Genomic DNA, 17,229 nt, shown 5'->3' with positions numbered 1-17,229 from the left:
AGTTCATTGATTAAATATGAAAGGGAGCATCTTTTGCAAAATGAAAGCCAAGCTTTTAAATCTTCACTGAACATTGGTCAATCTTAAACCCTCTTGGCACTAGTTTCTTCATACGATTTTGCATATCAGGTGTTTACAGACTAAATAGTAGATGAGCTCCAAGTATACTATGTCATTTAATGTCAATGAGCTAACCCCGTTTATTTGGCTCTTTGTTTAGCAATGAAATAATCTGCATAAAAGTGCTCAGTATGCTACAATTAAGAAGCATGCTTGTGGAAGGCACACTCTTGGTTCATTTTTTAAAAAGACCATCTGTTTCTTGGTATGCTACTTGTGCAGGTTTTCCTTTCATCTTTCACCTTCTTTTAAAAAAAAAAATCCACAGCTTTCTAAAGCTTTTGATATTATTTCGTTCTTAGGTTTTATAGAATGCTCATTCTCTGGATTTTCAGCTGCGGTTTTACCAGCGTCCTCACAAGATCATTTTACATCCTCAGGAATCTTAGAAATTAGAAGAGAAAATAAGGAAGCCTCCCCACAACACTGTATTTATTCCTTTCTAGGAAGCTGACAGTTTCTGTCAGCAACCAGGAATCATAGTTGTAATAGTAGTGGTGGTCATGGTGGTCCTAATCTACTAATATTTGCAAGTTAACGGGGTTAAATATATTTAAGGTTTATATATTGAAGAAACTTTTACTCATGTCTTTGAAATGCCCTTAGGAAAGGATAGAAATGCCCTGACAGGCTGTGAAATAGGAAATCCTAAATAGGAGTCTTAGACCCAAAGTTGCTATGTCTTAGTGACACACCTTTGATCATGCTCAAAGACTAAATTTTTAGCATGTTGAGAAAATGGTTTCTCATTCTGAGGATTTTTAATTCAGAAAACAAACTTCTTTAACCACATATGTTTGAGACATTTTCTCATTCAATCTATTCTGAAGGTAAAAGATGTACATTATTTTGCTGGAAATGAACAGGATAAAGGGAAGAGGTAAAATACTCTTTAGTTAAATGGCACATTTTATGCCCAGCCGCCAGGGGAAATAGGATAGCTTATTTAAGAAGTTTACTTTCTTATATAAGAAAGAAGAAAGATGTTTGTATAGCCTGTGGTCTGGAATAAAAATAGCAAATTTTAGACTTGACTTCATTTAAAATGATTAACCATAATGCCTATTTATTGTTGAGTTTCTTGGAGGAAAGAATAGTCTTGTCAGAAATCGTATATCCTCAAATCTCTTTATTTGATGTCATTTTTATCTTGTGAAACTACATTTTAAAAAAGGTAAGCAGGAAGGGAAAAAAACGGAGCTGGAAGAATCAGACTCTTTGACTTCAGACTATACTACAAAGCTACAGTGATCAAGACAATATAGGACTGGCACAAAAACAGAAATATAGATCAATGGAACAGGATAGAAAGCCCAGAGATAAACCCACGCACCTATGGTCAACTAATCTATGACAAAGGAGGCAAGGATATACAATGGAGAAAAAACAGTCTCTTCAATAAGTGGTGCTGGGAAAACTGGACAGCCGCATGTAAAGGAATAAAATTAGAACACTCCCTAACACCATACACAAAAGCAAACTCAAAATGGAGTAGAGACCTAAATGTAAGACCGGACACTATAAAACTCTTAGAGGAAAACATAGGAAGAACACTCTTTGAGATAAATCACAGTAAGATCTTTTTTGATCCATCTCCTAGAGAAATGGAAATAAAAACAAAAATAAACAAATGGGACCTAATGAAACTTAAAAGCTATTGCAGAGCAAAGGAAACTACAGACAAGACGAAAAGACAATCCTCAGAATGGGAGAAAATATTTGCAAACGAATCAACGGACAAAGGATTAATCTCCAAAATATATAAACAGCTCATGCAGCTCAGTATTAAAAAAACAAACAACCCAATCCAAAAATGGGCAGAAGATCTAAATAGACATTTCTCCAAAGAAGACATACAGATGGCCAAGAAGCACATGAAAAGCTGCTGAACATCACTAATTATTAGAGAAATGCAAATCAAAACTACAATGAGGTATCACCTCACACCAGTTAGAATGGGCGTCATCAGAAAATCTACAAACAACAAATGCTAGAGAGGGTGTGGAGAAAAGGGAACCCTCTTGCACTGTTGACAGGAATGTAAATTGATACAGCCACTATGGAGAATAGTATGGAGGTTCCTTAAAAAACTAAAAATAGAGTTACCATGTGACCCAGCAATCCCACTACTAGGCATATACCCAGAGAAAACCATAATTCAAAAAGACACATGCACCCCAGTGTTCATTGCAGCACTATTTACAATAGCCAGGTCATGGAAGCAACCTAAATGCCCATCGACAGACAAATGGATAAAGAAGTTGTGATACATATATACAACGGAATATTACTCAGCCATAAAAAGGAACGAAATTGGGTCATTTGTAGAGACCTGGATGGATCTAGAGACTGTCATACAGAGTGAAGTAAGTCAGAAAGAGAAAAACAAATATTGTATATTAACGCATATATGTGGAACCTAGAAAAATGGTACAGATGAACCAGTGTGCAGGGCAGAAATAGAGACACAGATGTAGAGGACAAACGTATGTACACAAAGGGGGAAAGAGGCAGCGGGGGTAGTGGCGGTGGTGGGATGAATTGGGAGATTGGGATTGACATATACACACTAATATGTATAAAATAGATAACTAATAAGAACCTGCTGTATAAAAAATAAATAAAATAACATTTAAAAAAGAAGAATAAAAGAGATTTTCCAATATATTAAAAACAAAACAAAAAAGAATAAAAGACATTTTCCAATATATTAACAACAACAAAAAAAAGGTAAGCAGGAAGTGATGCAGCTTTAAGGAAAATTACATCAGAAAAGAAATTGAAGTTAATGGGACAACTCTACCCACCCCTGTGTTCACCTAGGATGTGGATCAGGTGGAGTTCTCACAGCAACTTTAGCCATGACTAAGAGCCTTCCCAATCTCTGTGGTACATTTTGTTTTAGACTTTAAAAGCATGACCTTAAACCATGTTTAGGTGGTCTTACATTTTATAAAACCTTGTGAAAACAAGAGATTGATTATTGTAGTCCCAAACCACCTAGTCTTTATTGAATAAATTATGGACATAATACCTGGGGTCTGGATTTTGTGTTTACTGCACCAGCTACACCACCCAGTGGGGCATAGGTGAAGTCTGCTCTACCCAGAAGATCTTTAAGCAACCAGTTTAGGTGCTTACTAGACTGCCCCACCACAAGAAGAAAAATCTATTGTCTGAGGAAGAAAGTATTAAATGAGGTTTTATATAGTCAGAGAAAATATCTGCAAAACGATGAGGTGAGAAGTCCAGAGGTACCTATGGGTGAGCGCGGATATCTGGCACCAAGTATCCTTTGTCTGCTGGCATATGTGTAAAGTTCTTTGAACCAATAGATGTCAGCCTGATTGAACACAGATGGTGGGAGACAGCGAGAACTAGCAATAACGATGAAATGTTTGGGAAGTCAAGTTTGGATTAAGGTATTTTGTTCTAGCAGCTGAACAAGGCAGCAGACAAGGCTAAAGTAAACACAGCTCTCCTGTTTAGCTATTGATTTATTATAAGCACCAAAATTACTTTTATTTTTACATGCAAAAAGGTACATCTGGTTTCTAAAATTATATGTCCCAAGACTAGATTACGCAAGAACAATGTGGTTCACTGTAAATTTCTTAGAAGCTAAGGAAGAAAAAAAAATCTCATTACTTTCATAAGTTCTTACAGAAAAGACTGTTGCATATTTTTTCCAGACTATTGGTGGAAATTTTTCTTCACATAAAAAGAATAAACCATTCCCCGACCCCAGCCTCTATTCAATCTGGGAAACCGCTCTTATGAAATAGCAGTTCTCTAAAATAAAAACACCAAAAGACATTAACTAGGGTTCTTTTTTTTTTATTGTTGGCATTGAGTACAAATCAGCATTAAATCTGAGACCATTTTTAGCATCAGATTCCCAGATCTAAAATAGGGTATACAAATAAAAAAAATTGGCAAAAATGTTTTACTTATGTTTCATACAGCTTTTAATGGTTGAGACTCTTCATTTAGAATTCAAACATCCCCCTCCAGATTCCATATGGCATAAATTTTAGGAAGTTCCCAAAATAATGAAGGGATGGTTGGGTTTAAGCAAATAATATATTTTAAGATTTCAATTATAGTAAGAAACTAGTTTTTCTCTACACAAAAGATAGTTTATTAGCCTCTCCATCGAAGACTAAAATGTAGTTCAGTGTTCTATCCATATTTATTTTTAAAACCATTAATCAAACGAATGGAATATGGTCAGTTAGTAATCTTTTGGTTGCAGTTAATAAAAACACCAACTCAACTGATTTAAACAAAAAAGGAGGGGTGAATTTGATTGGCTCATGAACCTGAAGAGGTAGTTCTGTTTACCTGTGAGGTTCGTGTTCTCAGGCTCCAGTTCTGTTTTCCTGCAGTTCTTTGCATTTTGTCTCCCTCAGTCTATTGGTGTTGTCCTTAGGCTGACTCTCCTTGTGGTAGCAAAAAGGGCTATGGTAGTTGTAGACCCAGTAATTCACAAATATCATCCCAAGGAAAGAAAGAATCTGTGTCCCAGCATTCCCAGCAAAGTCCTGGGGTTTACTCTAGTGGGACTGGCATGTATCAAATGTCCACTTATCGCTTTGGCCGGGTGTATGGAATTCATAGATGTGTTTAAGCTCTTCAAAGCCTAACTCCAGGGTTAAAGATGGACTCCATTTAACCCAACTACAGCTAAGAATTCGGGGATTGGTTGATTCTTAAAGGAAATCTGAGTGTTTTTAGGACAAGGGAAGGAGGATGGCGAATAATTAGGAAACAGCCAGCAAATATCCTCTGCAACTGTGTACCTAAAAAGGGTACGGACTTACATACCTAGGCTTAAATCAGTCAGGGGAAGTTTATCTTGCCCATTATCCCCCTTTACCTCTCAGCAGAGAGGTCATCCAATCCCATTATTTGGGTATTTTCCAGTAGGACTTTTGCAACCTTACTTCAACATGTTAATTCTTAATCCATTTTGAAAACATTCACTTTTCAAAGGAGGAGTGTAATCAGCAGATGTAACTGGAGTCTTCCCCCTTGACTCTAGTGCCTCATTATTCCACCTTTTGTATACTCTGATTTGAAACACTATTCTGGTTTCAGTGAACTGCTTATATGGTTTAGAGAAAAGCTAGATTTGATAAACATTTTACTAGTTTTACATTTAGATTTTCTACTAAATTTATAATGATGTATTCCTGTAGAATGCTGAACTTCCGTATGGTGGACTCATGGTTGCACTGTATACTCATGTGATTGTGTGAAGTGTCTCTCATTAAAAAACAAAAACAAACCAACCTCATAGAATGAAATCTGAAGTCTTTCCCTGTGTTTTTCCTGTTTCTTTACCTGTGCTCATCCGAATACATCCATTTCAGTTGTATGGCACATGCTCTTGTGCTGTTTCACTGAACACTGAACAGCCCTAAAAGTTCCCTGGGTTGGCCCTCAACTGGATTTGAATTTCTACCCACCGCTGTCAGTATTTGCAGAATGAGCAGTGATACTGTCGCCCTTAGCAAATATCGTCCTCCCGTGCTGAGTTTATGAAGCTAAGCCCTGAATGCTGTCCTTAGACAAAAAGGGGAAGGCGTCTAAGGATCAGAATGTGGCCTTTCATCTCTCCTGACCTGCACCCCTAGTCTCCAGGATGCAGTGCAGTGAAGAGTTAATGGATCTGCTTCACTTAAGGATCGAAGATTCTCAAGGAAGCTCTGAACCATTCGTATCTCAGAAGTGTTCCAAGAGAATCAAGGGAAGTTACAAGGTGACGTCATTATCATTGTGATCATCACCATCATCAGTATCACCACCAACTCTTTACAGATCTTCTTTTCCTTTGCTCCCTTCCCAGAAGAAAATGTCACTTCTCTTAACCCAGCACATGTGCTTCTCTCATCCCATTTCCTCTGTCCTGCCTCAAGACTTGACACCATTTCTCCACCTCCCCCTCTGCCCATTCAGAATATAACAAAGGCAGCAAAACAAACCTCTCTTCAATCTGTCACTTCCACACAAATGGCACCTTCTCTTTTTTCTTCACAGCTAGCCTCTTGGTAGCCAGCTTCATAGTCCATACCAGCTTCCTGATACTCCTTCTGCCTTCACCGACCCACACAAACACACATCCTCCTAAAATCTCTAAAAATTCAGTAAGTGTTTCTTGTGAGCCTATTGTGTGAAAAGCTAATTACTGTTGTGATACAAAATATGGCCTTGTCTTTAAGCTACTTACAATCTTTTTTTAAAATTTATTTTTATTGAAGCATGGTTGATTTACAATGTTGTATTAATTTCTCCTGTATAACAAAGTGATTCAGTTATACATATATATACATTCTTTTTTATATTCTTTTCCATTATGGTTTATCTCAGAATATTGAATATAGTTCCTTGTGCTATACGGTAGGACCTTGTTGTTTATCCATTCTATATATAATAGTTTGCATCTGCTAACGCCAACCTCCCAATTCACCTCCCCACCCCCTCCGCCTTGGCAACCACAAGTCTGTTCTCTTTGTCTGTGAGTCTGTTTCTGTTTCGAGGGTAGGTTCATTTGTGTCCTATTTTAGATTCCACATATTAGTGATATCATATGGTATTTGTCTTTCTCTTTTTGACTTACTTCACTTAGTATAATAATCTCTAATTCCATCCATGTTGCTGCAAATGGCATTATTTCGTTCTTTTTTATGGCTGAGTAATATTCCATTGAATATATATACCACACCTTCTTTATCCATTCATCTGTCAATGGACATTTATGTTGTTTTCATGTCTTGGCTATTGCAAATACTGCTGCTATGAACATAAGGGTGCATGTATCTTTTTGAATTATAGTTTTTTCTGGATATGTGCCCAGGAGTGGATTGCTGGATCATATGGTAATTCTATTTTTAGTTTTTTGAGAAACCTTTATACTGTTTTCCATAGTGGCTACACCAACTTACATTCCCACCAACAGTATAGGAGGGTTCCCTTTTCTCCACACCCTCTCCAGCATTTGTTATTTATAGACTTTTTAATGATGGCCATTCTGACTGGTGTGAGGTGGTACCTCATTGTAGTTTTGATTTACATTTCTCTAGTAATTAGTGATGTTGAGCATCTTTTCATGTGCCTGTTGGCCATGTGTATTTCTTCTTTGGAGAAATGTCTATTTAGATCTTCCACCCATTTTTTGTTTGGGTTGTTTGTTTTTTTGTTGTTGAGTTGTATGAGCTGTTTGTATATTTTGGAAATTAAGCCCTTATCGGTTGCATCATTTGCAAATATTTTCTCCCATTCTGTAGATTGTCTTTTTGTTTTGTTTATAGTTTTCTTTGCTGTGCAAAAGCTTGTAAGTTTGATTAGATCCCATTTGTTTATTTTTGTTTTTATTTCTATTGCCTTGAGAGACTGTCCTAAGGAAACACTGGTACAATTTATGTCAGAGAATGTTTTGCCTATGTAAACCACTTATAGTCTTATGATAGCTATTTCCCACCCTGGTTAAGACACTGAAACTCCCTCAGAAATGGTCCCCAGTGCCCACCTAGACATCAAACCTGAAGTCTTCCCCAAGTCCTTATATTACATCTCTTTACAACATTTGATTGGTTGGCCAAATATGGAAATAAGTGTCAAACCTAGAATCTGAACCCAAGTCTTTTGGGCACCAAATTGTGAACTTTTTTTTAAGATTACATTTTAGTTGTACTAATAATATATGAATACTTTGTCCTTTAAAAACATGTATAATGTTACAAATAAATCTGAAATTCCTTTTAGCTACTGCTCCCCTTCCCTAATGGAAAACACTGTGACAGGTGTACTTCCTGCAGACTATTTTTATACATATTCATATGTATGTACCCTTACAATATTAACAATATCCTTTTGAGATTTTTCTATGTTGATGTATATATATCTACCTCATTCTTTTAACCACTTTGTGAATTTCATGAAATGAACATGCCATGTCATATTCATCTATTCCCCTATTGATCAACATTAAGCTCTTTTTCATTTTTCACTATTACAAATTCCTCGGTGGACCTCCTTGTGTACAACAAAGCAATATATTTTGCTGGTGAAATCCCAGCTCTAGAGTTACTAGCTGTGGGACCTTGGATAAGTTACCTAAACAATCTGAGCTTCATTCTCCTCATCATAGAGTTGTTATAAGCATTAGAGGAGGTAATATATATCAGGTGCTGAGTTACAGGCTCAGAACATAGTAAGTGCTCCATAAAGTGAGCATTTATGATCCAGCATAAATGTCTGGATCCTGAGTTACTCTCATTTTTAGTTTAATTGGTATTTCTGAATTGCCCTCCAAAGTGGCCACACAGATTTATAATTCCATCAGCAGTGTAAGAGTGCTCATTTTCCTAATTCTTCCCAACACCTTGTATTAGCAAACCTTTTTATTTGCTCTTCTGTCCAATAAGAAAATCCTTTCAGTGACATTTTAATTTGCATTTTCTCGATTAGTAGTGAAGATGAATATTTTTACGTATTTATTAGCCAGTTTGATTTCTTTTCTAAATTATTTGTAGCCATTGTTCACTTTTCTATTTTTATAGACTTTTGTCAAATTTTAAAAAATATATTCTTGATACTAATTCTTTGTTACATGCTTCAAATATTTTCTCTCAATCTGCCACTTATTTACCCTAGCTTAAAATATCTTTGTCCTTAAGAGATTGAATTTTATGGGGCCACATTTATCAGTCTGTTCTTTGATGTGCTTTAGGCCTTGAGACTTGAGATTTGAATCCCAGCTCTGCCACTTACTGACCCTGAGATCTTAGACAACTTACATAACCTCTCAAAGCCTTCATTTCCTCAGCTATAAAATGAGGATAGTAATAATATCTGCCTCATAGGTTGTTGTGAGGTGGATGAGTTAATATATGCAAAGCATCAGGCACAGAATGAACACCATTTTCTATTTTCTATTATTTTTTTGTTTTCTAATATTAAGTAAGACCTCCTCAACCGAAAGTCAAAAAGATACTCTTCTATAGTATTGTAATTATTTTAATTTTATTTTCTTTAGTTTAGGTCTCTAATTGACCTGGAATTTATTGTTTTTACATGTAGGGTTGGGATCTACACATTTTTATGTAATGATCATAAGTTGTCTCTGAATCATTTATCGATGTCTTTTCCCCTCTGATTTGATATGGCACTTCTCTCATAGACAGAAGTTCCATATATTTATGGGCCTGTTTCTGGAATCTCTTCTATCTGTTGTCTATTCTGTCACCAATACTATACTGTTTTAGTTATTGTAATTTTATATTTTGACAGGAAATCTAGTAGATTTATTCCCCCTTAATTCTTTTTCAAAATTGCCTTTTCTCATTCTTACACAGTATTCTTTCATACTAATTATACAATCAATTTCTTAAATTTTATTTAAAAACAATATTGGTTTTTGGAGGGATTGCACTGAATGTATAGGTTTTTCTGAAGAGAGGATGTATTTCATAGCGTTAAATTGTCCCATCTGTAAATTAGGTACAACTCTCCATTTCTGTCTTCTTCTATGTCATGTTATATTACTTTAATAAAGTTTTATGATTTTATTCACAAAGCTATTTCATGTTTTGTTAGGTATATTCCTATATAATGTTATTTGTGTGTGTGTTACTATTGTCAGTAGGATCTTTTTTCTCTTTTAAATTCTAACTGATTGGAGTTCAGGTTTTTTGAGAACGAGCCACCCATTCTGCTTGCTTGGCCCTGCAATAACCTTTCTCTGCTCAACCTCAAAAAAAAAAAAATACTAACTGGTTGTTGTTACTATATTGAAATGCAGTTGGTTTTGTGAATCTTGTAACTGTCCAACTTACTAAACTTTCTTAGTATTTTTTAATAGTTTGTCAGTTTGAGTCTCTTGCATTTTTTAGGTAAGTAATTGTATCTTTTGAAAATCCCGATCATTTTGTCTCCTTCCAATTTTTAGGCTTCACATTTCTTCTTCTTATTTTATTGCCATTATCTAGGACCATAAATACCCTGGGTGCTAGGAATGTCAGAGAATCTCTGGCTTGTTCCTGGCTTTAATGGACACTTACATTATTGCGCCTTCCAGTCTGATGTTTGCTGTGAGTTTTAGATGAACACTCTTTAGTGGGACTCTCTCTACTACACCATGCTGTTTCTCATTTTGCACTTTTACCTTAAAAATTTTGTCAGCCTTCTTCATCTGTAAAGCAGAAGTCCTAATATATTTACTTGTAATTTGTCACTGATTAAGTTTTTAAGAATGAAAGAATTTTAATTTACTTCATTTCCTTCTTTGTTAGTTTTCAGAAAAGTCAGGCCCAATTCCATTATTTCTTTCCTTCCTTTAATGATTCTTTTCTTGACTTCTTTGAATAGTTTGTCCCCTATTTCCCCCTGGCCAGGCCTTTACCCACCCTTGAACATCTGTCCCCACAACCCCCATCCCATACTGTGAGCAAATGACATTGGAGATTCTGAACTGCATTTATTTGAGTGGCTTATGGTGAGGTTACTTTAATTCAGCGTAGCTCTCCAAGAAGAATTTAGTGACCCTACTTTTCTAACGAAGCAGATTCTTAGAATGCAACCAATATATATCCTATGTATTAAGCCATTTAGCTTCAATTATAGTAAGGTAAATATAAACATATTTGTTAACCTTCCTCAAGATTGAATTTTATCCCTGAAATGTTTAAACATCCTTGAAGCAGAAGATAGCTCAGGTCTGGTCCCAGTGCCTGAAGCGTGAGTTTTACTGAATTCTGAGTGAGATTCTTTAGGGAAAGTTAACCTTAGCATTGGTTAACTTTAACAGCCTCCCCCATCTTTGAATGCAGCCGTCCCACTTATCTCTCTTGTTTCTGCATTCAAGATTTATATTGTATTTAAAGTCTCAGAATTCATTGGGCAAGAATTTGAAGGAGTTTGCTGCCATTTGTATTACGTTTCCTTGAGAAATTCCTGAGGCAAAGAGGCCTCAATTAGTGGGGAAAGTAAGATTGTGGTACTTAAGCTTATGATGCAGGATAGGCTGGAGAAATGTTTTAGTTCAGGGGGAAAATGTTTCAAAGACCTGTGGAACTAATAGCTATTCTTTGTATTTCCATCATTCCATTGTCGTTTAAGGATTTTGAAGACGATTTCATTCAACCACCTTCCTAAAGTTCCATGTGCTCATTAGGCGAGGCAGCTAATTATGGTTTGAAGCTCTGTTAGTCTAAAGAATATGTAAGTTATGTGTAGCCACTGAGCAATAAACATTGTTCACATACAGTAGGTATCATTATTTGAAACTAATTTGACAGACTTGAGACACTATGCACAAATTGTGGTTCTTTCCATGGAAACTTGGTGCAATTGTTCTTTCTAAGTACTCAGGATCCACTTAAAGGAGTTAATAATGAATCTTCAAAATGGTTTGACTGGAAACATTCCCTTCACTGTATTTTTACTCAATCTGCATTGATTCACAGTATAGAATTCTGTTTAATTTTTTCATTTATTCACCCGGAATCTCAGTATAAGTTGTTCTAAACATCTATTTATGTTCATTTAAGTATACAAGTGAGATCATCACAGGTTTGGTTAGTCATAATTAACATGGGGCAGAATCTATCACTGTGGCCACTTGTTGTGCTGCAGTCAGCAAAAGTGTGTGTTGGCACAGCAGAAAGAGCCATTTCAGCAGGAGATCACTATCCCAGATCCATAAGTATAAGGCTGTTGGGATCTTGCAATACAGTTCAACTTTCCAAACTAGCATTTCAGACCCTTGTAGGAAGAGCCCAATCTTCATTTACGACCTTGATACCCACTGCTTCTTTTCATAGATTCATATGCTTACTGATGTGCTTGTTGAACCCCATCCTACCATGTACATTCCCACCTCAGAGCCTTTGCTTCCCCTATGCACTTTCTAGAATAGCCTCTCATCACTTATCAGCCCATTTATGCTTCATGATCCAGCTCACAGCCCACTTCTATGGAGTCTTTTTTGATGATTCCAGGACACAGGGATTCTCCCTTTCTTTGAACTCATGGCTCTTTATAGGGAATTAATTGTTTACAGATGTTTGGTCACATCTTTCAGTTTTTGTATATATAGTTTTCTTGAATGGGCCCAAGGTTCCTTTAAATTTGAATATATGGACATTTTTAGCTTTAAAATCATGTATTTTTTATCTATCTTCCACCTAACCTGTTCTTTCATTTTCCAGTGCCTAAGAACTATGCCTGGAACCTAGTAGATACTTATAATCATTTGTTGGATAAATGAATGGATTTTTCTGTATACAGAAGACAATATTTTGAATATTGATGAAATTAGCAAATAAATCTACCATGACTAAATAACCAAAATACATGAGAATTAGTTCTTACCCTAATACTAAGTACAGGAGATACCAAGTAGAGTCCTGTTGGTTATTTGTTTGCTTGGTTGATTTTTTGTTTGTTTGTTTTGCTTTGTTTTGGAGAGAAATTAGTTTGCAGCTATTCTGATTTGGCACTGTGCTGAGATTACAGTGTTTGGTACTGAGCTTATATGTACGTATTGTGGCTATTGCATGTGAAACTGTTCAGTAGTAATGCCCAAAGGATGTCTATAAAGTAATGTGACTGACCTTTAATCAACATACTAGAACTTTCCTATTTAGATCACTGTTATCTCCTTCAAATTAGTCATCTTTTCAGACTATTCCTTATTCATTACACTGTAGTCATACTTCATAGATCTTTACAAGGTAAATGTGTGAAGTGTAAATGGATGATATGGTCAAGGAGAGGTAGAGGACAACAGGGTAGGAAGGTGCAAATTAGCTATTAATATTTTCCTCTATCAAGGAATTACTATATATGTCATGGGAGTTTTATCTATTTTATGAAGGAATTAATTGTGATTCAAAAGTTGACTATATTTCCCAGTCTGACTGGGAAATGTCTGCCCTTGTAATCTAGTATCACATTACTTTCCATGCAGAATGGAAACTAGAGATATGCCTAATTAAAGGAAAATTAAGTTTAATGTAACAGCAGTATCATAAGCGACCCCAAAATTGCATAATGTTTATGACTGAGTAGTTTCTTTGTCTTGTTCAGACTGTTTAAATGAAAGTCCTTAGTTGCTTTTGAATCTCTTTGGTTACTTCAGTTTACTATTCATAACAATTCATGTTTATTAGTCATGTTCCTAGATATGTTCTCCCCACCGGAATCCTGTTGCCTTCTTTTCTTTATGAGTTGTTTCTAATTATCCAGTGGTAGGAGGGGCAATGTCGGAGTCTGGTACAATCAACAGATCTGGGCTCCAGTCCTGTCCCTACCTCTTATTAGCTGTGGTCCTTAAGTCATACAAGCTCATCTGAAATGTAGCCTCCTCATTTATATGACACAAATAGCGTTTACATCACAAGAAGGGGATGAGGATTAATTGAGTAAATGTATATAAAAGAACTTAACACCATGTTATCAGGTAATACATATTCATAAACTGTCACTCCTTTTGTTGTTGTTATGTTATTCATAGTCTCTTTGGTGGCTGCTATATTGCTTTATCTCTTTTTTAAATTAATTTTTATTGGAGTATAGTTGATTTGCAATGTCATGTTAGTTTCTGCTGTACAGCAAAGTGAATCAGTTATACATATACGTATATCCATTCTTTTTTAGATTCTTTTCCCATATAGGTCATTACAGAGTATGCTTTATCTTTTATTTTACCTTTATTTAAAGTAGTTTTTACCCATTATGCTTTAGTATATACAGCCTTAAAGTACTAAATTCCGGATGTACATGCTAGATATAACATACCTTTAATGGCTGTGATGTTTAAGGAACATGCTTTCAAAAAATATGTATTAGTAGAAATTATTCTCACTATTTGACTGGCCTGTCATCTAGCTTCCAAGAAAAGGTCAAAATGTACATTTGGATCTAGGGAATTTAAGCAGATTTGCTAAACTCCCCAAGAAAAAAAGTCTGCTCCAGGCATGCAGTCTACCTCTTTTCCTTTTCAGTTCATTTGGGCCTAAGATTAGATTGGTTCCCAACATGGTCATGTCCTTATATTCCTGCTTAGTTGAACTGCAGTTCCATACATCATTCTCAAGAAATGTTACCCAGAGGCACAAAGGTAGACCCACAGATTAGCACTGGAGACCACAGCTGCCTAAGGCAGGTGAGGCCCAGAGAAAATATAAAACATATATAATGTATTAAAAGGCAAGTCACCACTCAAATAGTATGATTTGAAATTTTACCATGAGAATCATTCCAGATGGACAAAGGCCTGAAAATAATCTTTTAGTGTAGGTAAGTTATAGCTTCAACTATATATCCAAAGACAAGAGATGTATGTATATGTGTACATCTGTTGCCTGTATGTACCTATGTGGTGTGTTGTGTGTATCTGATGTATGTATATATGGACATCACATATGTTGTGATTGTATGTTCAGATTTATCTGTAACTGGCTGTATTTACAAATATCTGCAATTGTATGTATTTGATATATTTCAGGGTCTCGTCTTCACAGTAGATACTAAGTACTAAGTGTACATTATTCCACAAATAGTAAGCAAATATTAAGATAGAAGTCTGAAGAGGTATTCCACATACCTTGTTTTAAGGGTATACTTGCTCATTAATCAAAAGTAGATTATGTGAGAAATCAGAGCAAAAGGAATTGATCACAATAATATCAGATAAAATCTTGAGTTTGAGATAAGCTGCTTTTAGATATGTTTTGTAAACAGAGAATGTTTAAGAAGACACAGAATAGACCGTTTTATATTTATGAAAGAGAGATTGGTATTATGTTAATGATTATTTAGTTAAAAGCTATTTTTGCACAATTAGTTGCTACGCCTGAATTAACAATTTTCATCTGCTCTAAATTTTTTAAACTAGAGCAGTAACTTTTAAATTACTATTTAAAGCATTATTACCCTTTTATAATTAAGTCTTATGAAGAGCCACAATATATTTAGCAAAACAGAGTTGAACTGCCCTCTTTGAGCTGGAAGCAGGAAACCAGGAATCCAGCTTACTTGGGATTTTCCTTCCCTCTTCCCTCTGCTTTCTCTTTCACTTTCCTCTTCCTTTTGCCCCATCCCTGGAATTGAGGAAGTACCTGGGGGTACTTCAGCAGAATTCAGGGTTCTTTAGCAATCTGCTGGAAAGTTACTCCTGGAGTAAAAAGTCTAATAGCAATTCAGGATCATCCCAGACTGATAATACACGATCGTGACCCCAGACTGATAATACGCAAGCATAACCCCAGACTGATAATACGCGAGCATCATCTCAGACTGATAATACGTGAGCGTGACCCCGGACTGATGATACATAAGCATCATCCCAGAATGATAATATGCGAGCGTGACCCCAGACTGACAATACATGAGCGTGACCCCAGACTGATAATACGTAGGCACTGAGATAGTTGTTACTGTTTTATATCTTTGATCCTTTAGTAACTTTATTTAGGGAAAATATACTTCTGTTTGGTTTTTGCTGTTTTACTTGATTATTGTCATGTATAAACTTTCCATTAAGAACTTAAGTTTATAGGCCTGACCTGGCTGTCAGTGGGGGCTGCTTACCTATCAAAAAATTGAGATGTTTATTATGTCCCGGCTTTGGGGTTCAAGCCCTAAACTGGGCTTTGCAAGTAAATAAGGTTGTTTCTTCATCTTTTAAGTATGCTTGATATGACTGGAAACTAGAAAGCTTTCTTTCTGTGAAGGCTAGATTGAAGTGGGGCAAGACTGGAGGCAGGGAAACCAATTGAACTGGGTCACTGGTCAGCAAGAGATATTGTGGATCCAAATACATACAGAGGCAGTGGGGATGCAGAATCTGGGGGAGGTTGAAGAGCTGTTGAGGAGATAGAATCAATAGTACAATAAGTTCCTGATTGAACATGACGGCCAAGGAAGAGGAGGAGTAAAGGATGACTCTCCCGGCTCTGATCTGGGCAACTCATTGGTGCCGTGACCTGACAGGGAATCAGAGGGGTCATAGGTTTGGAGTCAAGAATGGTGAATTTATTTTTGGACATGTGGTCTTTGAACACCTGTGGAATATCTAGGTGAGGTCCCAGATGCAAAAATGCAATGTGGGGCTCTGGAGAGAGGACTAGGCTTGGAGTCATTAATGTTTTAGAAGTTCATTCTTGTACAGTGAATTGTACTGATATCAAAGTCAAAATGTTTTTCTTTTTTTTTTTTTTGAAAACGACGTAAACATTTTTTTAATAAAATAAAATGACAGATTTTAGGCCAAACATTGATACAGCATTAATATAAATAGAATGTGCTTTTCTACAAATATAAAGATGTCCAACAAGGGAAAAGTACAAGTTGCATAAAAATAGCTTTATATGACCCTTTTTTTTTTTTTTAACATCTTTATTGGAGTGTAATTGCTTTACAATGGTGTGTTAGTTTCTGCTTTATAACAAAGTGAATCAGCTATACATATACATATATCCCCATATCTCCTCCCTCTTGCGTCTCCCTCCCACCCTCCCTATCCCACCATCTAGGTGGTCACAAAGCACCAAGCTGATCTCCCTCAAAATGTTATTCTTATAAATGTGTGATTATGGGTGTATTAAAGAAAGCTCACTTGTAGTCCTTGGATCATATGACCAAGGCTTCCCTCCCGCCAGCTTGTGACATAGTGCCTTGATGGCCTCAAGAAAACCAGTTCAGGGGGGATGAAGAGGGTCAGAGAAAAATTGCTTCTGAAATTGTAATAGTAAAGCTCAGACCGTGGTGTGAAAACAAATGTCCCGTCATTTTGCACTTTGTGGTATGATGGTTTCTATTTTTCCTGGTTAATTTTGAGATTATTATTTTCTCCCCAGGCAAACTGTAAACGTCTTATAGTTAAGGAACTGTCTTCCTCCTTTTTCCCCTTGTCTGTCCTCACCTGTCATCACATGCCCCCATGACAGCTCTTTAATTTAAGAATACAGGCTTTAGGACCAGGTTGACCTGGCTGTGAATCCTAGCTTTGCTGTTAACTGGCTACATTCCACCTCTGTCTGCTCAGTGTTCTTTTCTGTAGCATAAGGGTTATGCTAATATTACTTATGGGTTGATTCATTT

General features: G+C 36.2%; 1 protein-coding gene across 2 annotated transcripts in view; it reads left to right on the top strand.

Moving 5' to 3' along the window:
* The window catches only part of FBXL17 (F-box and leucine rich repeat protein 17), a 464,528-nt gene that overhangs the window by 403,243 nt on the left and 44,056 nt on the right, over positions 1-17,229 (top strand). The gene's annotated exons all lie outside the window — the stretch shown is intronic.

The sequence above is a fragment of the Balaenoptera borealis genome (genome assembly GCF_965194805.1).
Source record: "Balaenoptera borealis genome assembly, chromosome: 2".
NCBI lineage: Eukaryota > Metazoa > Chordata > Mammalia > Artiodactyla > Balaenopteridae > Balaenoptera > Balaenoptera borealis.
The sequence above is the reverse complement of the archived record's forward strand: the minus strand, read 5'-3'. Positions and strand labels throughout refer to the sequence as shown.